This window comes from Aythya fuligula, chromosome 13 (genome assembly GCF_009819795.1).
Source record: "Aythya fuligula isolate bAytFul2 chromosome 13, bAytFul2.pri, whole genome shotgun sequence".
Lineage (NCBI taxonomy): Eukaryota > Metazoa > Chordata > Aves > Anseriformes > Anatidae > Aythya > Aythya fuligula.
The window spans coordinates 12278466-12301896 of NC_045571.1; the positions used below are offsets into that span (position 1 = coordinate 12278466).

Sequence of the window (23431 nt, forward strand, 5' to 3'; positions counted from 1 at the left end):
CTCAGTCTGACAGTGGCAAAGATTGTTAAGGACTGGTACAGCTTCCTCAGGAGTCAGTGACAAAGGAGTACTGGAGGCAGGGTCAGCTCTTCACTTGTCTGGGGATGATTATTAAAATAAATAGTATTTATGAAAAATCATGTCCCTACAGTTAAAAATATTCAATACAAAAATCCAGTAGGCAATCCTTCTACTGTGGCATTATAGCCAGGGCATTTTCTGATACCTGTTAAATTCACAATAATTTACTGAAGTACTGCATTTTCAAAAAAAAAAAAAAACAAGGCCTATTGCCTTCCTTTTAAGTTCCTGTACTCTATTAGTTTGAAAAGTCAGTATTCTGAAAGCACATATTTTCTTCAAAATTTTTTCACTGAAACTTTATTTATGAGTCATATCAAATAAAACCACCCTGTGGTGTAGATCAGGTTTGAAATACCTGTTTTCTGTTTGGGCCTAACCTCTCTATTAATGCATGCCATTGTGCAGAAAGTCCCACTGGGTCAAGAGTGTTCCCTGTCGTTGTCTAAATAGCAACCTTTTTGAAAGGGCATTTCAAAATGTCCCAAGCATTATTTCAGACAGTAGCCAACACTGATATTTCAGATCCAGCCCATGCTTCAGTCTCCACTTAAAACCTCCATGGGACTTTTCTTAAGGGCACTGGTTTTCCCCTGTGACCTTTGCCAAAATTTCACCTTTCCTCACCCAGCTACTTCACCTCTGGACGTAATGAAATAAGAATTCAAACGCATGTTCTCAGGTGTTTTGAGAAAGTTTGTTCATAGTTCCACAAAGCAGTAATTGCTGAGCCTTGTGTTTATTTTTTGCAAGGAAGGGAAGCTAGTATCTGTGTTAATGAGTGCTTTTAACCATAAATAATCACCTAAGATTGTGCATTTTTTGTTTGTTTTTGGAAAGAAGGTATTCACTAGTTATGTATAAATGAATCTTCACTGGACACATTTTGGCATCTCAAAATATAGTAAGTACATTGAGTATACAATAAAAATCATAAATTGACCATGATGACTGTATCAGGATACAAAGCAGAGTTGTAGGTGAATTAATAGATTTGTCTGCTATAGCTAAACTTTAATAGTTTAATGAAGCCATGAGAAAATCCTGAAAAAGAGGCAACTGGTAAATGTTCAATATATTTAATACTTTACTCCCTCATTTGGAGAACAAAGAGTTGCCTGTTTCATACTACTGGATTGGACAAAAGCAGGGCACAGAAACGTGTAATCTGCATTTTCTGAATAGTCAAGATGTACAAAGATGATTTAATGTCTCTAGCTCGTTTATGCTGGCATGCTAGCAAAATCTGACCAAAAATCTGAAATGTATTTTTTGCCAAAATTCATAACCAGAATCAAAAATATACACAGTTCTGTCATGTTGGTAGTGCAATGTGAATCATTTGCCTAATATGAACACAGGACTCCCACCACAGAGCGTAAAATAGAACTAATCCTTTAAACCAGTATAAAATTACTACTCATCTCCTGAGAGCTAGTCTAATAAACTGATGAATATGTACAAGCTTCTGACATCCAATGAGAAATTCAGATGTACAAGGAAAATAAAAGGACAAGGGGAAGAGGGTCTGATTCTTCTCAGGAAGCTGTTCCTGCTAATGTGGAGTGGAAACTGCCACTGTGAACCATGTCGCTTCCATCATGTGGAACCACTCTGTGAGGTCTTTACATTTTGTAGCTTTGGAAAATTAACTAGAAAACAGCTTTTTCTGATGGTTTTGACAATGAAATGTGTTTTTCTTTATTCTGTAATGATTAGACTGACAGTCTTTCTGTAAATAATTCATAATGTGTGACTATGCATTTCAGATATGGAAATGTGCACCTGTAACATTGGTAACATACATAAATATTCATTACTATGGTTTTTATTGGACAGTTCTAGCTAAGTATGTCCTACATATATTTAATTTTTGAATAGAAGAGAGAGACTGATCTTGTTTTGGTATGCAACATAATGCAACATACCTAATTATAGTTTGTTAGGTAGCTGTCACCTTTCGGCAAGTTTAATTTTCTCACAGTGGTGGAAAATAGTTAAACACACACAAAAAATTAGATGTGCTATTGCTTTATAAAAGACTTAACACCTTTGCATTAATGTTCCTGTTTTATGTCTGATTTTTTTTACTTTCTCACCTCTGGGCACAGACATGATTTGCCTTTCTGAACTGAAAAGGGTCTTGTGTGCCTGAAAGCATATCTGCTTTTCTCCTAAAACCAGAAGAAGCATTCAAACCTCAACCCACATTTTCTGCTGAGCCCAGTGGAGGTGGCAGTGTTGGGCTGGTGGCACACCATGCTGGGAAGCATGAGGTCCTTCATCTGAGATGCAGCTTTCTGGCCCAGCTCTGTGATAAACCTCTGGACCCCTGGTTCATTCTCTCTGTTCACTCCTTTCCTCACAGAGATGGTATTTGTTTTTCCTTTCTTAGTTCAAGGCTTTTCTTCTCGGGGAAAGGCTGCGGCAATGCCCCGTGCCCCACAGCGCAGAGTGCAGGGTGAAAGGATTGAGGCACCCCTGCACCCTCACACTTTTTGCGGGAGACTTTTTGTCTGGGTTGGCCCCCGGTGTGCCCACCTGCATCCTTAGCACCAGCATCCTCAGCACCAGCCGGGTGCTCGCTCTGGACAGAGAAAATGAGATTGCATGGGAGGAGGGGTGCATGCCCTGGAAGAGGCAGGGATGCTTGTAGGCAGAAGGGAAGCCAGCTTGCAGAGATGCACACAGGGGAAGAACGAGGAAAGCTTCCAGGAGCGGGGCAACGCGTGCGTGGGTGCGGGACGCGTGGCTGCACGGAGTGGGGAGGCTTACAGGGCAGGAGCAGGCAGGCACGCAGGACACGAGGGATGCATGCAGTGCGGGTTAGGGCAGGGCAGGGCAGGGCAAGGCAAGGCAACTCCTCCCCGCCCTGAGTGACTCTCCCGACGCCTAATCGCCGCGCTGGGCCAACGTGATGTGCAGCAGCACGGCCCAATCCGGCCGGGGCGGCGGGGCTGGGGCGCGTCGAGCGCGGGCAGCGGGGTTGAGGCTCGGCACAGCACGGCTCGGCTTGGCTCGGCACGGGGCAGCACGGCGCGGAGCAGCACGGCTCGGCTCGGCACGGCGGCGGTGAGTGCTCTCGGCAGCTCTCCCAGCGCGGCTCCAACTTGCGGAAAGTTGCTGGCGCTCGCCCCCCCACCGCCCCGGAGGAGCGCCAGCCCGGGCGGAGCATCCTGCCAGCAGCGGCGGGGCGGGAGGCTCCCCCCGGCCCTTCTCGTCCCTTCTTTTCCCTTTCCTTCCCTTCCATTCCCTTCCCCTCCCGCTGCGCTCCCGGGACAATGGGGGCGGCCCCTGCCGGAGCCCCGAGCGCGGTGCGTGTCCGCCGCCCCTTCCAGCCCCGAGGCGGCGGCGGCGAGGGGCAGCTCGTCCCGTTTGGCCCCACAGCAAACTTCGCCCCCGGGGCCGAGCCGGGATGCGCTGCCCCCAGCCTCCCGTAGCGGTTTCCCGGCCGCGGCGTGGCCGGGCCCGGGCCGTGCAGAGGCTCCGGGCTGGAGCGGGGGGAGCCGCCGGGGCCCGGCCCCTGCGAAACTTGAGGTTTTGGGGTGAGCCGCTGCGGGTTCCCGCAGAGCAGGACGCAAAAAGGGGGGATTCAGCTGGCGTTTAACTCTGATCTCTTGCGCAGGATAGCGCGGCCGGCGGCAGAAATGGCGAGGAAACTGGAGCCGGCTTCCCGTCTGAGCGAAGGGGGGGCTTGAAATAAAGTGAAGCAGTGGGGCAAGCGTGTGGGTTTATTTTTATACATCTCTAATTGGGACTGGGAGAGGAAGCGTCCCCGTGCTCCCCCGGACAATGGCTTCTTGTTGGGAGGCTGGGAAGGGAAGGGGAGCAGCGGGGAAATCCTCAGGAGGCGAAGCTGGAGGCTCTCCTCTGCATAGGGGAGGCTGGAGCAGCCTGGCACCGGCTGTAATAGCATCAAATTCTGATGCTAGCAGAGGTAACAGGCTCCACAGGCATGACTGTGCCCCAGAGCAAGTTTTAAATGTTTATCTAAGTGAAAATAGTGGTGAGACACGTGGAAGGGAATCCAACCTCCAGTTAATAGTAATGCTTCCCTGGGAGAGGCTGCATGTGTGTTTGCACTCTGTAGTAACATCCATACCTTCAAGCGGGGCATCACTTGGACTCCGTTTTTCTTCTTTATTTCTTTTTTTTTTTTTTTTTTTGCCTTTTCAGGAGAGCTGTTAGTATAGCTTTGAGCAAATGCCATTGAATTAGCCTGGAGGTTGTTATTGCTGTTACACAATCCCAGTGGAATGCCTGTGTGCAAGCTAGAGCTGGGCTTCCTGTTTTTGGTCAGTCTGTAGAAGAGACTATAAAAGATAATAGATATCTCAGATAAATCGCTTTTGCATGAGAACTTGGAGCCATTGTTCAACTAGTAACACTTGTGACGCCTCAAGTAAGCCTGGTAACCTGAGAAGAAAACCTCCTTAATGCTGGGAGACTTACTCAGAGTAACTTTAAAGACAACAGATGGAACCTGGATATAAAGAGGGAATAGTTACAGAGATCAACATATGTTAGTGCTGTTCATAATAATGTATAGAAATTCAATCTGTTTTGAAAAGAAACCTTGTTCAAAGAGGAGCTGCTGGTAGTTTGTCAGTGGTGAGCAGTGTTTCTGGGGGATTAGCTGACACAAGGCGAATCCCCTGGGTGCAGTCTTCTGTAGCTGATTTCAGCCCCAGGGGAGTTTGATGGATTTCAGTGTGGGGTGTGCCCACAGAGAACTTAAATTTCAGATCTGCTGGTTTGCATTTGAATACTTTTCAGAAAAATATACTTGAAAATAACTTGCTAAGAGACATCTTTTTGGAACTGCGCTTATCGCTGCCCGTTAATCTTGCCAAAAGTTTAACAATTTGAGGATGTTGCTTAGTTGTAACTGAGGTCCTTTGAAAGAATTCTCTGTGAAAGATGAATTACTCATTCTTTGTCTGTGTTAAGAGATCATAATGTGATTATTAAATTGAGTTATTCAGTGCTAGATATAAAGAACTGTGCTTAACCAGTGTCTTTGTTCTCTTATCAAAGCTCATCTGACAAAAGTTTTCCCTCCTATAAAGAATGCAAATACCTCCCCAGATTAAAGAATGCCCAGAACTCTAGAAACCTATTTACTAGTTTTGTCTAGATTAGCTTCACAGTGGGGAGGGCTCTGGGGACTGAAGACTTCATTAGGTATTTGTCTGATAGATGCTTGGATTTGGGATAAATGCAGAGAAACTCCTTCCCCTGGGGCTCCTTTACTGAATTCTCTGCTCTGGGTTTCAATTGTTGTGAGATTAAGATGGTGAGTGAAGGAATTGCAGCCTTGTTAAATGGGTTTAATGCCACATCCACTCATGTGAGATCTAGTAGCTCTTTCCTGTGTTTACTTGGCTCCTGTGCAGCAACTTAACTTGCTTCAGAGAAATGGAAATACAACTGTTATGACTTCAAGAAGTGAATGAGAATTGCATCTTTTAATCATTGGTCAAAAAAGAATCTTAGGGACAGTAATGTGCTTAGCTGCAAGTGATCTAAGTATGCGCTTCTGTAGTTAAACTTGTTTAGTAAAACTGCAAGTTCTCCATGTGGAGCATCAGTGCATTTGGGTGCATTTTTTGCTAATGTGGGTAGCTTACTACATTGAGAGAAGAGAAATGCTTTCTTTTTTACATGGTTGATGGTGATATTGGGGAGGGAGTGCCTGTGATATTTCTGTATCTATATAGTCTCTTAATCCAATTCCTTATTAAATTGATGCTAGTGATAAGCAATAAGTAACCTTGATCACCAAAGACAGCCTTGTTTAGCCTCTGAGTTGGTGGTTGGATGGTAGTAGTTCACTTGGCACAGTTGCCCAAGTACACCCTATCTGCGTTCTTGGTAACCTGTTTTGTATGACATTGAATGATAGATGGAGAAACATGAAGAGTTTTTTTTGTTTTTTTTTTTTTTTGGGGGGGGGGGAGGGGAATGGGGAACACCATCCTAGGTATTTCTGTTTCACAGCAATCTTTTCAGATTTTTTTTATTTATAATGTCTTGCATCTCTCCTTTCCTTTTTGAAATGCTGAGTACTGTAAACCAGAATCCTGTAGGGAGGTTTGTCCCTCTTCGGATACAGGCCTGTTGGCTTTGCCTGTGGCAAAGAAAGTGACAGGCAGCATTTCACCTATTTGTGTTATTCCATCACAGGCTGGGTTTCATGTAGCTCTAGTAGTGCCCCATAAAGCACAGTCCCAGCTCAGGCAGTACCTCAGAGCAGAGGCAATTTATGGTGCTGTGTTTAATGACTTGCAGTGCAGCAAGGCAGGTTGGTTGAGCTGATGCATGGGCATGGGAGTGGTTTGGATTGAGAAAAGAGTTAGAAAGCTCATATGGAAAACGAAAAACAGTATGGTTTCACATGCTACGTTGTTGCTTTACAGGGTGGACTGGTGAAATTTATTTTATTTGGCTGCAACTTGGTTTAACTGTGTGCCACATAATAGCAATAAACAGCAGAAGAAACTTATGTTTGGGCTTTGTGTGTTACCTTTACCTCTATGTGTATTAGAGCAGTAATTCAGCATGGGAAGGCAGATTCTCATCTTTCTGCTCAGTGCCAGCTGTTTAAACATGTGACTGACAATCTATCAGCCTGCAATAACAGTTTAATTTTTAACTTACTGGTTACAACTGAGAACTGGGAACAGCTGCAATATGATAGGTTAATGTTTATGAACCAATTACTAAACTTTGTGTACTAGATACAATTGAATATGGACATTGAGCTCATCAAGCAGTTAAAGAAAGTTGCTAATTACGTCAAAAAGCCAAACATGAAGACAGAAATGTCTACCACTAGGTCTGCGTGAGTGATAGTTAAATGTGGAATTTGAAAGAAGTTCATCAAATAACCTTAACGTGTATGCAGAGCAAAACATTCTCTTCATTTCAAGTAGATTAAAAAGAGTTGGTCTTAGTTTTGCAATGAGGGTGATGCAAGGATGTATTAATTTTTTTTTGTTGGGTTGCTCTAATGAATGACACAATATCACCTTGTTCTCTCTCCTATCTATGGCTCCTCAAACCCTTAGATAGGCATCTGTTGCTGACATCTTTTCACATATGTTCCTGTTGACACTTCGAGAATTGGAGCATTGCGTAAGCAGCCGTGGCTGTGTTTGCTGTGACCAGCTCACAGCTGAGTCTAGCGTGCAGCACTGCTGGCTGGGGGGTATGTATGTGGACAGACTGTCCCCTATGTCCCTCCCCTCTGCCCAATCTCTGCCAGTCCCAGAGATTGCTCAGCCTCTAACATACCATCAGCTCTCCCTGCTTGCACCATTAAAGCCTTTTCCAGCTCCAAGCTTTTCAGCCCAGAGGTGCCTCTGTCCTTGTTGCTGGTATGTGAGTAGGTGGGGAGGGTGAGAGTTGTGATCTCAGGACTGAAGGCAGCTGCGTGATGTTGTAACAGACACCTGGGCTCTGGGTGGTGTGGCTGGGAGAAGCAATGCTTACCGACCATCCTGGAGGAGCTCTGAGCAGAGGCGGGCTCAGCTGACAGTGAGTGGCTGTAATCACTGTTAGCTGTGTGACTGCTGCCCATGAATGTGCTACTGTTGTGTCTTCTGCTCCACACATTTGGGTTTGTGTTCATCTGGATGTGCTGTTTCTTTTGAGCTTATTGGATGGCAAGGAGTTTAATGAAGGTATCCCTATTGTGGTCTGCTCTTGGTGTGCTGGTATGTGTGGGATGCTTTGGGAGTGGGTTGTGCTTATGCATGCCAGCATTTAGTATAGTTTCCAGCTGAAGTAATGGAGCAGGAAAACAGAAGTCCCCTCTTCAAAGGCAGGGGATGTGGGGCTGGCAGAGAGGATGTGGTGATCTGTGCATGGCCGATACCATGGACTTTGGTCCCAAAGAATTACTGCTGGTGGAGGTATTTAAGATTTTCACATGGAGGACACAATTGACAGCAGTGCTTCCAACAGGAGAGGTGTGCACCACCGGGGACATGGTGCTGGGGCATCCACTGGTCTCCTGGGAGCCTGTAATCTGTTGGCTTTTTTAGCAATAGATTAAAAATGCTAAGAATGACAAGCAAGTCCTGTCTGGCCCGCTTGCAAGAATTATATCATGTGTGTTCCTCTAACAGCTAGTGGTTCAGGTCTGTATTCTGTGGGTTAACACTTGGCCTGCTCAGAGCTGGTTTTGTCACTGGGTTTGCAAGTGGTGTAAAGATGGAGAGGTGGCCCTTGTCCTAAGAGGAGTTGCTATTGGCAGAGATGGAGCTATGTAAAGCCTTTCTTTCCCTTTTGCTTGTTGCCTCCTGTTAGTTTATCTCTAAATTTCAGCAGCCCTGCCCTCTGGTTTGTCGTGTCCAGGTGGAATGTGCTCCTGCATCACCATGACTGTCGCCACAGGGCATGTGCATTACTAATATTGGGGAAATGGTATGGAAGAAATAAAATAATTATTGGTTTGACATACAGCTGAGGATGTGGGAAGCAGGATGACTCTCTGAGATGTGAAGCTCTGGTTAGGACTGTGGCCGGTTGCTCGTGTCAATCCATATGGGCCATATGCCTCTAACCAATCTCCTTGTCTCATTTCCTCCTTTGAAATGCTTACAGCTGTTTTTCCTGCCTCTTCAGTAGGTTTTTGTTCCTGTAAAAAGACTGACAGCTCACAGATGCTCCTGGGAGTCCCTGCATAGCTGTGAAGAGAGGATATTACAGTGATCTTCAGGAGAAGATAAGTTGTAGTCTCTCTGCAGGAGGCCTAATTTCTGATGTTTTGAAGTAAGCTTTATTTTATTTGTTTCTTTTAAAGCTGAAAACAGTTTGTGTCATTCACTGTTTCCCTGATTGCATAGGACACTTTGTGATGGGAAGTGGGAGACCAGGCAGTAGGTGCTGTCATTTGTCGTACTGCAAGGAAGGTGGGAATGACATGGTAAAATATTTGTCTGTGTCAAACTGGGTTGAATGCCTTTACCTAAAGGAGTTGTTGGGATGGTGCCTGTAACAAGTAAAACCTAGTGGTCTGTTTATGTGATCTCACTCTCATTTAGGTACTGAGAGCATATGAAACATCATTGCTTTTGATGGGTTGGTTGCCTGTTGGCCATAAACTCTAAGTAAGCAAAACTTCTATCATTTTCCAAACCTTTGACTTTGCTTTGTTTTGTTGTTTTTGCAATCCTAATGTCAGAAAAAATGTTGGTGTCCAAGCAGCTGTTGCACTGTTGTCAGAAATAGAAAGCCTTGTGTGAGATCCTGGTTGTATGTAGGTGGCTGGTGACCGCTTCCCTGTCTTATTCTCCTAAGAATTGCACTGCCGTGCAAGGAGCCACAGGCTGACTCTTCCTCCTGTAGAAAATAATGTGGGGCTGCACTCTTCTGTTCCCTGCCCATGTTTTAAATGGGAATTTGTAAACTGCTCTCAGAAGTAGAAAATAAAGTAATTCTGATTTATGTTCTTTTACAGCCTTGTTCTTTGGACTTAAAATACACAGGATAAGTCTGGCCCTTCCCTCTATTCACTTTTCATAGCCACCTTTGTTTTTTAATTTATATATCTTTTTATTCTAAATTCCTCCCATCCCCAAAATAGAACAGGCATCAGCCTGCAACCAAAGGCTGCCAGAGGTTGGTCTTGTGGGTTATAGTGGCTTTTTGGCCTGGTTGGAGACTGAGCCCCACCCGACATGAGCTTGGATTAAAAATAGCCTTTCTTTTCAGTAGGCTGAAAGCTGTGTACAACACGTTCATGTCTTGGCTTCTGGGGCACTGACATGGTGAGCCCTTCAGCTGCAAAATGGCTCAAAATCTGCTGCTAGCACACCAGAAAGCGTTATGGTGACCTGTGTCAGGAAGGTGCACAGCCAGGTGTCTTCTGCTCATGTGGTTATTGCAGAAAAGTTCTAGCCACGCTTCTTGCAAAAACTGATAGAGTTGAAAACTGTAGGCTGGTGACCACGGACTCGGCAGTCCAGTGGCCTGGAAAGAGCTCCTGGTCCGCTCTTGTTAGTGAAGATGGTTGGTTGCTGGGTGGAATAGATGCTGCGCTGCTGAGCCACGGATGCAGGAAGAAGTCAAAAGCTCTTTTTCTTCCTTAAATGCCTACCTCAGCTTAGTTAGTTGTGAGAAAAAACTCTGGCAGAAGTTATGGTGCTTCATTACCTGAGATGGAAACATCTTAGTGTGGTAGCAAGGTGTTTCATGGGTGGCAGGAGGACCCTGAGGCTCTCCTCTCTGGAAAGAGAGTGGAGCTGGAAGAGCATCCTGGATGGGGAGGTGCTTTCACAGATCAAAGTGCAGTGCTACCAGGTCGCATGAACTTGGCAGGGAGTTAGGTGAGAAAGGGCATTTATGCTGCTTACTTGGCTGGGGGCTGTGCATTCAGTGGGAGATAGCAATCCTGGTCCCAAAGCACAGTCTCTTACCTTCCCTTGTTCATGTTGACCAGCATTATGATGCCCAGCAAGAACAGCAGCAGTGTTTTGGGGCTTCTCTGGCGTTAGGCTGCCAGTTTAGGTGTGCCCCAGCTCAAGAGAATTACAAGGGCTTGCAGACTGCTTCTGCCCTGTAGCCTCTCATGCTGTCCTGACTGTCCACTCCCTCTTCCCTCCTCTTAGAAAAGGAGGAAAAAAAGGGGGGGAAACAACCATTAAGAGCAGGAGGTTGACTAGTGCCTGATGTGGTGCCCATCTCATGCCCTCTGCCACCTATTAAAAAAGTCAAGCCCCAAAAGCCGAGGCTTCTTGGGCAAGTGGGAATGGTTGGCCTTGGGACAGCAGAGGGAAGGGCTGAGTGTCTCCTTGTTTTGGGCATCAGTTCTCTGCCTAGTAAATCTCAACCATTGACTTCTTACCTTGTTTCGTGTTGTTGTCCAGGCTTAGGAGGCAGCAAGTTGTTTCACAGAGCGGTAATAGTGCCAGCCACTCACTGTCCCCTGCTGGAGACAGTGGCATGCAGTCCCTGTGGGACGTGGGGCTGGAAGCCCCTGTCCACGAAATCCTCCAGTTCAGTCCTGAGCCCTGACAGGTGCTTTGGATAAATACATGAGCAGGGAGCATGAGAGAATAACAGAGATGCAAGGAGCCCGTGTGGTGCCTGTTTCATGGCTATTTCTGACTAGCATGCTTCATGGGCCTGGAATGGTTTACGTGACCTTGATGATCTCTGAAACGCCTTTTTCTCTTCAGTTTGCTGTGGACTCCGCCTTGGCCTGTTCTGTTTCTGGTTCTTCTAATCTAGGCTAGACTGTAGTTTAAAAAAAAAAACAACAACCTTCAAGATGGGAAACATTGTCTCGTTTATAAAAACCTTTGTAAGCAGTCATGAAACTGACTGAAGAAGGGTGGTAGGAGGAATTTATTTATTTTTTCCTCCCAGAGTCTAGGGACAGAGCCTTCATCCTTTGTCTAACTTAGTTGCATGTTTTTACTTTAGCTGAGAGTCAAGGGGCTATTAGTTCACATCTCAAATACTTAAAGTGGAAAAACTGACTCCTGCAGTTATTTCTTTACTAGACATTTTTGTGCTGAAGGGAACTGAGATTTTTTTTTTTCCTTGAAAAGAATGTTAGCTAAGCTGCTTTTAAAATTATATAAGTACAGGAACTTAAATGAGGCAACATGAACTGCTGCCCACTGCAGAGGCAGGTCAAGACAAGGAAAACCTGCAAAATACCAGGAGAAAAAGCATAAAGAAGGAAGTCTGATCTGTGATGTCTCCGAGACAGGCAGAGTGACGCCAGATGTGCTGCTGCTCTGTACCAGTTTTTCCAACACCAGGTGCTGGATGAGGCTGCAGTTTGGGGAGATGCTGTACTTTTGCAGGAGACGTCAGCAGACACCAGTGCAGCAGCTGGGGTATGCTTGGCTCTGGCATGCAGTAGGTAATCCTCTGCTTGCCCTGGGGCCTGTTTGTGGGGCTCCTGCCCGTTTTATTTGACAGAACTGCTTCTGTTGCCTTGGCTCCAGATGATGGGGAGGCTGTCCTGCTAGAAGAAGGTAATTAATTGCAGAGCTCTAGCTAGGGAAGTCCTCTGGATTCCTACTGGAATTACAGCATCTTATTGAAGCAGCAGGAAACAAAGCTTAAGGAAAATGTCCTTTGTTCTCCCTTTTTTAAGATCAACATATGAAAAGTATTTTGATGGTAGAAGGAGAATAGGAAGACACGTGATTCTGCCCTCAAATTAATATATGTGGGACAGATTTTTGCCAGTATGTTAGGGATTAATATAGGGCTCTCCAGTGTTGAATGCCCAAGATGCTTAAACTTGCACCCCGTCTGGATTAGATGAAAGGTGATGTGTAGTGTTTGTGGAACAAGGTTGCACTGTCACCTGTGTGTCAGTTGCATGTTCTTCTGTATCTGTTGTGATTGAATCTGAAAATTGCAGCTACAATCCTGCTTTTCTGTATGCTTTTAAAGCACCTTTGTAGCTTGTTGTTGCAGGAGTTGATAAGATGAGGTGTGATCCTGCTTCTGCATGCTGGAAGTCCCATGTAACACTGGTACGTTAGTGGCAGGAATATGGGCTATAAGTGTTGATAGAGTGGTGAAATGAGTCCTGGTTGCTGCCCTGCTTTTGCTGGGAGAGCTCAGGGCAGCCCCTCCCAGCAGGCGAAACTGCTGGCTGAGCACCGAGGCTTTCAGCGTTTCCGAAACAGCACTAACCAAGTGGAAACTCGAATTCCAGCTACCCATCCCTGAAATTGGCATTCATACTTCATGAAGCAGTGTTTCAGCTGGGTCACTGGCTAAACAACATTTGAAAGATCATAAATCCTGGGTCCTTGTTTATGCTGCCATCGCAATCTTATTTTCCTTCCTGATAATCAGCCGGGAAGGGTCTGTGGAGCGTTGTTTGGGTTTGGAGCAGGGCTGTGGTTTTGAGATTCCAGGATGCTGAGTCTCATCCCAGGGACAGGCTTGGATGCTGTCCTGCCTCAGAGCTTCTGTAGTAGGACCCTAATGAGCAGGCTGATACTCAAGTCTGTTGCTGTTTTCGTTGAGCTAAAACAGTGTTTGCTTTTTGCTGTAACTGCTGGATGTCTGCGGTGGAATATACATAACATATATTCCACTATAAATCCTGCAGTCAAACATTTCCTTGACCCAACATAGAACAAGGTGCTTGTCTCCAGCTGGTCACAGGAATGAGGGAAGTGAGTTCAAAAGCCATATTGCAATTAAGCTCTTTCTTCTTGAATTCTGCATAAAACGTTGTGCCTCCAAAAACAGATTGAGGACTTTACACACACATTACCCGTTTCCTAAAGTAAAGTTATGCAGTTACAATTGGTATTGTGCAGACAGGCAAGGGGAGGAGGTTTGCCCTGCCTTTAAGATTTTTTTTTTTCTGTGATAGCAATGCTTTGAAGGAGGTCAACAGAGAACAAATGAAAATACAGCTAGAAATGTATTCCAGTCTTCGTGTGCTCCTACAAGTAATGACCAATCTTGAGTCTTTGTTTAGGTAAAACTCACCTTTCCACAGAGGAGAAAGGGGAAACTGGGCCTTCTGAAAACTGCAAGTATTTTGTGTAAGTGTCCCAAATGTCTGTCTGACCTAAACTTTAGCCTGTTCCTTTCTGCTCTGTTTGGCCAAGACTGGGACTAAGCTTTCTTTGGGGACATGGATGGGAGGTTCCAGTGCAATCCTGCCTCTGCCCTGCTGCTGCCTACCCCTTTGTAACATTCTCGTTGATCTAATTTCCAGCTGGTCTCTTGCCACTGTTTAATATAAACCAAATGCTTTAGCAAAGGCAGCGTAGTCAGACTACTTGTTGAAAAACTGAAAAACTTACATTGCCTGTGCCCGGCTAAGAACTCTTGGGAGTTATGCAGCTTTTTGGGGCGGGTGGTTACAGCAGCACCCATCCTACTTTGCCCCTATTTAGAGCCATTGCTAATGGCACAGCCTTTTTTGCCTGCCTCCCCCCAAGGGATATATAACCTTATGGGTTATATAGGATAGTTTTAGTCTCTTTGCTCTCTGCCTTCTGAAGGTCTATGGAAAAAAAAAAAAAAAAAAAAAAAAAAAACCATGAAATGGAGTGAGATTCAACCCTGTACTAATGGCCTTGAAACCCCCTGTTATGCAAGAGTCTTTATGACTGGCACTGGTCAATAATTCATGTTAGCGATTAAGGCTTTGTGCGTTGGGTTGAAAACAACTTGGCACTGAGCTGTGCGTTGCTGTTTCACGTGTTGGTTGCATTCACAGATAACATTCTGGATTAGCATTTGGATCTCTTTGGTCTAATGTGTGCTGTACCTGCTCAGGCAGGACGTGGCTCACAAGTCCTGCCTGAGCTGCACAGTTACTTCGTGCCTTCTGTCAAATAGCATGCCTTGCTTAGACTTGGCTTTGTGGAGAATCTGTAGATTTTTTTTTTTTTTAACTTGGGAAGATGAGGGTTTTTTCCACTGTAATTCATAAAATATTAAACTCAGCAGCAGCAGTAGTAGTAGACTTCAGAGTATAAGAAACCTGCAGTCAAGGCAAAGAATGGCTTCACAGGACAGAGGTCAGTCTGCTACCAGGAGCTTTTTTTTTTTTTTTTTGTGGGCTGGAAAACACAAGGCAGCTTGCTAATTAACAGCATAATGAGCTGTACGGTGAAGATAGCAGTCTAGGGACCTGAAGGCTATGAGTGACAACTTGCACTGTATGTGTGAGTGGCAATCTAGTACACTCATTTTTCTACACATCTGAATAGAGTGCAAAGGCTGTAGGAACTGCTGGAGTTGGCATCTCCAGCAAATCCATCCTACAGAAAACTTCCTGCGGTGTCTCAGGTAAAAGGAACAGTTCTAGGGGAAGCCAACAAATCTAGCCTCAAGCTAAATACCAGGAAAAGCTTTGAGGTCCCTTGAGATGAGATTCTGGACTTGTCCAATGCAGCTGAATTTATAGGCCCACTTGCACAACTGAATGAGCCATGTGCCAAAATCTTCAAGTCTCATGGCTCTTAGCTACCTCCAGCATCTGACAGGATGCCTGGGTGAGATACCAGTGTCTCCCTAAAGGTCCTGGTGGGCTGGGCTGGGTGTGTGACTGCTTCCCAGATTGATCTGTGATTGCACCACCATTGCCCTGACTCCTCAGTGGTGAAACCTTTTTAATGGTGGTAGGTGACCCACAGATGAGTTGTGTGGGACTGAAGAGCCACCCAGTGGCTGTATCCCACAGCCCCACTGCTAGCCAGGATCATTCTGCAGCAGACTGGTCTGGACAGTGGTCAACAGCTGACCAAAATTCTGCTTACTGGTCTGAGCAGGCTGTGACCAAAGTGGTGTAACCTCATCTCACGTATAGGTGGAAGATGTTACGCAGTTCCTGACCTCTGGTTCTGCATAATTGCCAGGCTTGCTACAGTCCACAGATTTATTTTGAGAGCCACATCCTTTTTGCTGTTGTAATCTTATTTTGAAGATTATACCAATTTGCCTTCTGCTTAGTAGCCTAATGAGCTGCTTCTGTAGACAAGTCACTGGTTCTGCTTGGTATTAGAGATGGCTCATTTGCTGTAGGCTTCTCAAATCAAAATGAGGCAGAGTGCTTGGCTTTGTAATAGTGCCTATATTTTAGTGTTAGATAAGTGGGTCCTTTCCTTGGAAAAGTCTGGTCTGAGTAGCTGGAAAGTTTACAGAGACACTGCCGCCACTCAGACTGTGCAATGTTCATTACTGATGGGAGGTAACAAGGCTTATGTCAGACTTGAATTAACTTCTTGTGAACAAATTTGCAGTTTGTATTGTTGCTCCATCTGCAGAAAAAAAACCTTTTCCTTTGTATTTTTTAAAAGTTCCTTTTTCTTTCCTGCATGTCAAGACCCCACTATAAAGAGAGACACTTCTATTGCACTGCAGGTTTTGCGAAGTGACTTGGACTGTATCCTCATGGAATAAACTTCACGTGGACACTTGATATGTCTCAATTGTAAATGTGACTAAATTGGGCATTGCCAGAAAAGGGATCAGAACAGCTCTTCTGTTTAGAAACCTTCTGTTTGGGCAGTTGTGTGTTCTGTAACAGTGTGATTCCAGTGTAAAACATCGTCTTCTTGAATGGTGACTTAATGTGGGTATTCTTCTGGACACTCCTTAGGTGAGCAGAGGAATGCCTGAGCCACACAGAGGATGGGCAGCCCTGGCATTTCATCTGAGAGATGTCTGTGCCTTCAAGACCCTCCTGGCAGACCGCTCGCCTCCCTGTCCTTTTCCTTTCTGCAGCAGCTTGGTCCATGTTGTGGCTGAGCTGGTGCAGCTGGGGCGCGGTGCAGGGCTGGTCTCTTTCTGCTCTGCCCATCCCTCAATGTGCTGACCCCACAGCGAGCTGGGACTGAGGAGGGGGTGAACGTGGTGGCCTGTGGATGGCAGTACGCACTGATGCCTGCCCTGCTTGGCTGTAGTTCTGCTGTGCCAAGGTCTCCTCTCTACATGCTTCAGTCCTTATCAGCCTTCGTCTCATGCCATTGTAATCACCCAAAGAAAAAGCTTTTCATTGGAGCCAATTTATTACAACCCATGACAGGCGCAAGGTGCACTTTGTGGTGGGTCAGGTGGAGATGCAAAACTGGCTTAAAAAGACTCTCTGGTCCAGATTCCTTTCTCTTGCCTCTGCTCTGGCTCAAAGATGTTGCAGAAAGGATGGGAAGGTGCCCCTGCTCAGGCCTGTGGGACCCATGGTATCACCCACCCCTGAAACTTCGTGGGTGTTGGCTGCTGCCTGTGAAACACAGCAGATACGAGAAGCTTTTTACAGTGACAGTGCAGAAAGTTTTCACAGCTCATCTGTAGTCTCGTTTCACAAACAAAACAAAACCCTGTAGTCCCTGTTGCCCATGATCTCAAGGGAATAACTTGTTTTTTTTTGTTGTTTTTTTTTTCCTCCTCCCTCCATGTATCCCCTCTCCACACCCACCTCTGTCTTTAGAATTTAATAAAGTGGGTGAGTCAGTACTAAATAAAGCCTTCTTCCGGCATCATCTGCTTGTGGCTCATTTCCTGAAGCTGACATCAGTGGAGCCTCTGATTTCCTTATGAAATAGTAAGACATGAGATATCCTTTCCACAGTGGTCTGGGCATACTTGCTGACTTCTCTGGTGATTGCATGACCCCCTGCTCTAAGCTGTGAAGAGCTAGTTAGTTAATTAGTGTGCTGAGCTCTGCTGGAGCACAGGGTAGATTGGGCAAGTCCTCAGATGGATTTTACGCTGCAAAATCACACTCTAGTTTGCAAGCATTTTAAAAATAAAGACAAACTTTCAGACCCTACTGCATATGCAGGTTTTTATTAAATAAGCATGAGCCTGACTAATGTCTTGCTTTCTTCCTGGTGACAGACTTGTTGAAGGAGTAGCTCAAAAAGCTATTAAGGGGGAAATCTCTCAAAGACAGATTTTTTTTCTTCTTTAAAGAGACTAATAAATCGAAGAGATAACCAAGGAGCAAGTATTTGACCTTGTCAAGTCCTTCTACAGATGTTTACTTGGTGAAATGTACTTCGCAGTTGGTCAGCATCTGAAGGTGAATGCAAGAAGTGTATAAAACCTGTTTGTGTTTGAAAAGCACAAGAGAGAGTGCTTCTGTCCATCTCTGCATAACTTCATTAAAATCTTTGTCTTTGAAAGAGAATGGACAGAACTGGGGAAGGGGAGAGTATGGTGCTTAGTAAATGGTCGCTGATCCCAGTCCAAATGAGAAGGTGGTTGACCATCAACTTTGCTCTCCAGAGCCCCCTGACTTGCAAATTGTAGTGTTTTCTGTTTGGTAGAATAAACTATATAGGTTACGTGGCTACTCTTCCAACTGGCTACTCTTTTTGCCCTTTCTCCTCCCTCTCTTTTGAAGGAAGGGGATGCTCTTGAAAATGCTTGGTTCGCTGAGCAGTTGTTCAGTGGTAACAAGACAAAGAATGCAAGATGTGTGAGTGTACTGCTGCAGGGCATGTAACTGAGGCTGAAAAGTTTTTCTTGAATAATCCTGGTCTTCCCTGTCACTTGTTACTTGTCCTCCTGTTTCCCCAGCTCGCACCACACCCCTACAGCACCAGAGCAGGCAAGGGCCAGGCTGGGGCAGGAGGCTGAGCTGCGTTTGCTGCCCCTGGCAGCCTGCAGGGTGGCGAGAGCAGGGGCAGCAGGTGCAACATCACTGGGTGGGTGTGTGTGAGGATCATGGCAGTGCAGAAGGGGCCATCAGTGGGTGTCAATGCTCTGCTGGACTGGTGTAACATAGAGGTGCTGGGAAGGGGGGTGCACCATGTCCTACATCACCTGGATGGCAGAGAGGAGCCCAGCAAACTGCTTTTTGAAGCAGGAGGTGGAGGTGCCCTCATTCAAAATACTTCCCTAGAAGTGGTTGGTGGTTCTTGTATAGCTTCCTGTATTACCATAGCATCTCTTGACATTGCTAGCTAGGGCTAGAAAAGGGTTCTTCTGGAGGGGGCTGGAGAGCCTGGTGTCCAGGAGCAGGTGGTGGTGTTTGCTGGGGAGAGCTGTGGGGTCACCCAGTCCGCTGTAGCTGAAGGCCACCACGTGGTACCATTCCTTGCTTCCCCAGAGTATTACTAGGGCAGGGGGTGAGGGAAGAGGAGAAGAGAGGGGAGAGGTGACTCTGGGGCTACTCTCTCTGTTGCCTCATCACCTGGCAGGCGGTGGCTGCTCCTGCAGCTCTCTCTGAGTAACTTCTGGAGGGCAAATACCTGTTAGTGGCCTCCCAGTGAAACTTGGCAGCGGGAGCCGGGGAGGAGATGCGTCCTTGCGCAACGATGCGCTGGAGGGATCCTGTCCCCGGTGTGTCAGCACCTCCCTGCAATTCAAGGGCGTTTTTGCTGCTGGTGACGTCTTTTGCTGTTGACCCTGACGGCACCACTGTCCTCCTTCCTGTGTGTGGGTTTCGGTCTGTGGTCCTGGTACAATTCGTGCCTCTCTGCATCCCTTCTGGACACAAGTACTGTCGGCAAACCAACCGGGGGAGGAGGGGAGGAAGGTCTTCAACTTAATGAATCCTCTTGCTCCAGCCACATATTTTAATGAGAGGATGGTTGATTTTTCTTTTGGTGTGTTGTGGTCAGGTTCCTCTGCAATGAGATGTGTGCTCCTGGGTTGCTGACAGTGATGAAGGAAGGGCTCCTCATCCCGTGTGCGCCCCTTGCTGCACGGGTGCTTTCCACTTTGCGCAGGAGAGCGGATGCTTTGTCACCTGATCAGAGCACCTCAGGCATATCCTGTGCTTCCCTAAAAGGCTTTCTTAGGGAGGAAGAGGAAAATACGCTGGTGCAGTGGGCTGATTGTAAAACTCCTATTTTGGAAGCACATGGGGAGCCGTGTTTGCCCAGCCACACTGGAGGAAGCGGGCTGGGAGTGGCGGGGAGCTGTGCTGGGGCGTGCCACGGTGAGGAGTGGTGCTGGCGCTGCCAAGGCACTATTTTGGGTTTGCGTGTAATTGCAGGTTGCACCAACAAGGCTGGGTTTGGAGATATTTAGAGAGCTGAGTGCTTTTAAAGCTGCAGAACAACTGGCTGCTGCCGATCCTCTACAAATGTGGAGGATGGGTGTGTTTCACGCACACCCTGTGAGCGCAACCTCGACTTCTCACCGTGGAGCCACTGAACATCTGTGTTGGCTGAGGACAGTGGGTGGCGGTGCCCTTTCCCTCCTCGGCAAAGGGAACAGTGGCAGCTAGCAGCCCCATAGGGTGCATTACTCCCACCTGGAAAAGAAAAGCGGATAAGTAGAGGTTTAAAGCTCCATGGGCTGCTGGTGGCTTTTAGTTATCTGCCTCTGTAGCGTGGGTCTGACACCTACAAACTTGCAGGTGCTGCTTTTCTCTCCCAGCAACGCTCTTGCCAGAGGCAAGGGGAGGAGATTTTTCTTTCCCCTCCCCATATCAGGCGTTGCTCCTATCCAGCCCTGAAGGAGCAAGGACAGAGCTGTCACGGAAGAAATCACAGTCTAGTTTGGGAACTGAGTTTTTGCATGTTGTCTCTAAGACCAGTAAAGCCCCAAAGCCTAAAACTTCCTAAAACTCAGTGTGAGTTTTTATTCTGTGGTATGTTTGCACATAAAACAAAAACGGAGAGGGACTAAACTTCCTGAAATTAATATATTCACTTTATGTTGCGTGGTTGCCCCAGGACTTCAGGTTTTTTTTTTTGCTGTTGTGGGTCAGACAAACTCCCTACACCCAGGGACCGACTCGAAGCTGAGCCCAGCTGCTGATGCAAGTCAGAGCAGCGTTGAAGCTGCTCTTCCCAAATCCCATCTGATGTACAGGCAACCTGATCCCAGTGGAGTGCAAAAGTGCTTTTCAAGCCAACTTCTTTCTTTCTAAGTTGCAGCTGCAGTTCTCGGCTTAAAAAACTATTTTGGTTTTCATTATATTTACCATCCTGAGGAAGCTGGCAGGTTGTGGGTTTGGGGTTGGGTTTTTGTTTTGTTTTTTTTTTTTTTTTTAAAACCTCTTTTGAAACTTTACAGCTGGAAGCTAAATTTTAAGGTGATGCCCAAGAAATGGGACCAGGCAGTGACTCACTTCCCTGGCTGATGTAATTTAAAAAAAAAAAAAAAAAAAAAAAAGGAAAGAAAAACAATGAGCCTATTGGTCAAGTATTTTTAATTTTTCTAATGGTCACGAGTTCTTCAAATTCTTTACTAATTCAAGTATTCTGCTTATTGGTAAGTGATGTTCTCTCCTTTTCACTATAGGAGGGCTCAGGCATTGTGGATTTATCAGGGAAGGAAAATTCTGAAATACGTAGTTGGAAAATCTCACTTAACCTTTTTTGGTGATTTATTCTGTTCCTGTATGTTGGATCAGCTAAAAAAAAGAAGTGCACATTTCTGTTGCTTGTCTTTTTGGTTGGTAGCAGATGTCTGTATTTTCCTCTGGAGCAGACTGGGATTTATTGTTGAGGTAATGCAATATATTGCTATGTGTACCAGCTCTCAACTTGGTATTTACCACCCATTTAGACCACATCTGTTTGTTTTGTTGTTTGTTTTGGTTTTGTCTTTATTGTTGGGTATTTTATTTGGTTGTGGGTTTTTTGTTGTTTTGGTTTTGTTTGGAGAAACAGTGGGGTGAAATAGGCACCATCCTACTGAATATGGGCTGAGACCAAACAGATCTGGCTTCTCATCGCTCTGTAAACTTCTGGTGGTCTTAAAGCTTTCCACAAAATAAGTGCTTCGAGCAAAATACAAGCTCTGTGTTGCTATTTGACTGGACAAGCTGAGACTAATCTGTAAAAATAACGATAAATTTTTTAGTGATGAGTATATATTAATATATGTATGTGTGTATTTGTGCATATATATGTAATGCATGTATATAATTTATACTAAGCTATAAAGATTTTTATATAAAATATAAGAATAAGAACATACACATAAATGCACACAATTTTATATTTTCTTCATATACAAATATATAAGAAAAATATATAAAGAAAATTATTTGCTTACCTAAAAGCTTTATAAAAAGCTTTATACCTTTGTATAAATTATATGCATACATTTAATATGTACACATATGTATATAAGAGGTACGTATATGTATGTATGTATATACATACGTATATGCATATGTATGTATAAAATACGATATTTTGCTTACCTAAAAGCTTCATGTCTTAGTGCCTTCTGCTCCCAGGTGCCGGGCACTAAAGGAACAAAAGCCAGTTAGGGGCAGGGGGTGCCCCCTTCCTCCTTGCCTGTTTATGGGATGCTCTGTGCCACCCTGTGGATCTCGGGCAGCGCCTGCCCACAGCGCAGGGCAAGCGCCCATTGGGTGGTGGGTGGGCGGGCGGCAGCAGTGCTGGGCTTCCAGCTCCGTGCTGTGGGCGTGGGAGACGCTGCCACGCTCACATGAGTTGCTGCTGCCGGGAGAGGAGGCGAGGTAAGGGAGGCTCGCTGCGGGCTGGCTCCAGGGCTGCACTGCTGCTTGGGCACCTGGCTGCCGAGCCGCCAGCACACGCCGGGAGCTTGCTGTCCTGCGACTGCTTGTGTTGCTTTTCTTTAGTGGTTTATCCTCTGCAAAATGTATAGCGACTGCTAGCGCTGTAGCGGATAAAATAGTTCTAGTCGGAATCAAGAAGATGAATTGTGAGTTTTAATCTGATCTAAAATCATTGTTTATCTGTGTACCTGGCTGAACTGCACGTGCGAACAGAGCAGAGGTGCTGTGACAGACTTTGCATCGAGGAGTATTTTGTTTCTGAGCGAGTGCTGAGGGTGTGTCTTCCCAGAAATCTCTGTCTGGGGCACGTCTTTCCCAGCCGTAGTCTGCACCAGACTTTGAAACAACAGAACTGCTTAAACTTGCATGTTAGCCTTAAATATTTAAACGTTTGTCTTGCAGAAAGTGAGGAGCTTTGAATACTTTGGGGAAATTGCTGTTGGCTGCTGGCTTTGGTGGCTACTTAACTTCCAGGAGAGGCTGGGCTCTGGGCTGCTGAGCTCAGACGGGAAGTGGCATGTGGCATTGCAGGTTGGCAGCAGTTTGTTTCCAAACTGACGAGTTTATCTCGCCTGCTATGTTTTCTGGCAGACGGTCTGTGCTTGATGCTGGGACTGACCGTCTCCAAATTCTGACTAAAATACTTCTGTACCCCAAGCACATGAGCATACTAAGTACCTTTTGGAAAGCTGAATTCTTTGTGGTGGGAAAATGTGGACTTCACATATTGGAAAATCTTTACCTGTAAAACACATCTAGAGTTGCTTCTTCATTACCTGGTTTTGTTTATAATGAATGTGTTGCTCTGAGGTATAATTAAGCTTGATTTTACTCTTACCTGGCATTTCTTCTATAAAACATTTGGCTGTGAGGAGTGACTTTGTCTGCTGGAGGACTGTCCCATCCTCCTGAAGGTGGGGTAAGGCCAGATGCTGTGTAGAGCACAGAGCTGATTCCCTTCCACCTCTGTCCTGCATGTGCTGGGTGCTGCCAGGGAGGGAGGTGGCAGAACCATGTATGGGGACCCAGAGAGAAATCAGTGTTGGGTACATCTTGGAGAGCCTGCCTGGCTGTGAGATCTGCTAATCTGGGTGCGTTTTACAGAGATGAGTGCTTGTCCAAAATCCAAGAACAGAGCTAGCCTGATCTGAGTACAGGTGTGTGACTGGTGAGTTTGGTACCTTTGCTCCCTCTCTCTCCTCCCTGTAGTAATTTACATTTTAGAGGAGAAGTGTAGGGAACACCCTGCTGTCAGAGTAAACTGAATTTCACTATCATGGCAACCTCCTGGGAGGCAAAGAGAACAGTTCTCTTCTGCTCTTCCAGGCTTTTCACATTAATCTTTGAGATTAATGTTTCTGCTTTTGTTAAGGGTAGATAGGATCTTCA

The 23431-nt window shown here is 45.7% G+C and overlaps 1 protein-coding gene across 5 annotated transcripts in view; it reads left to right on the plus strand.

The window, feature by feature from the left end:
• Positions 1-3123: 3123 nt before the first annotated feature.
• Positions 3124-23431, plus strand: part of PLS3 (plastin 3) — a 49616-nt gene continuing 29308 nt past the window's right edge. The window contains exons 1-2 of one of the 5 annotated variants that reach the window (XM_032196093.1): positions 3124-3153; positions 8713-8859. The gene's annotated coding sequence lies outside the window, so the exon portion shown is untranslated. Of the gene's footprint in view, positions 3154-8712; positions 8860-13596; positions 13620-21925; positions 21983-22126; positions 22189-23431 lie in introns of those variants that run through there. The other 4 variants (XM_032196088.1, XM_032196092.1, XM_032196090.1 and 1 more) reach the window with 4 other exon arrangements.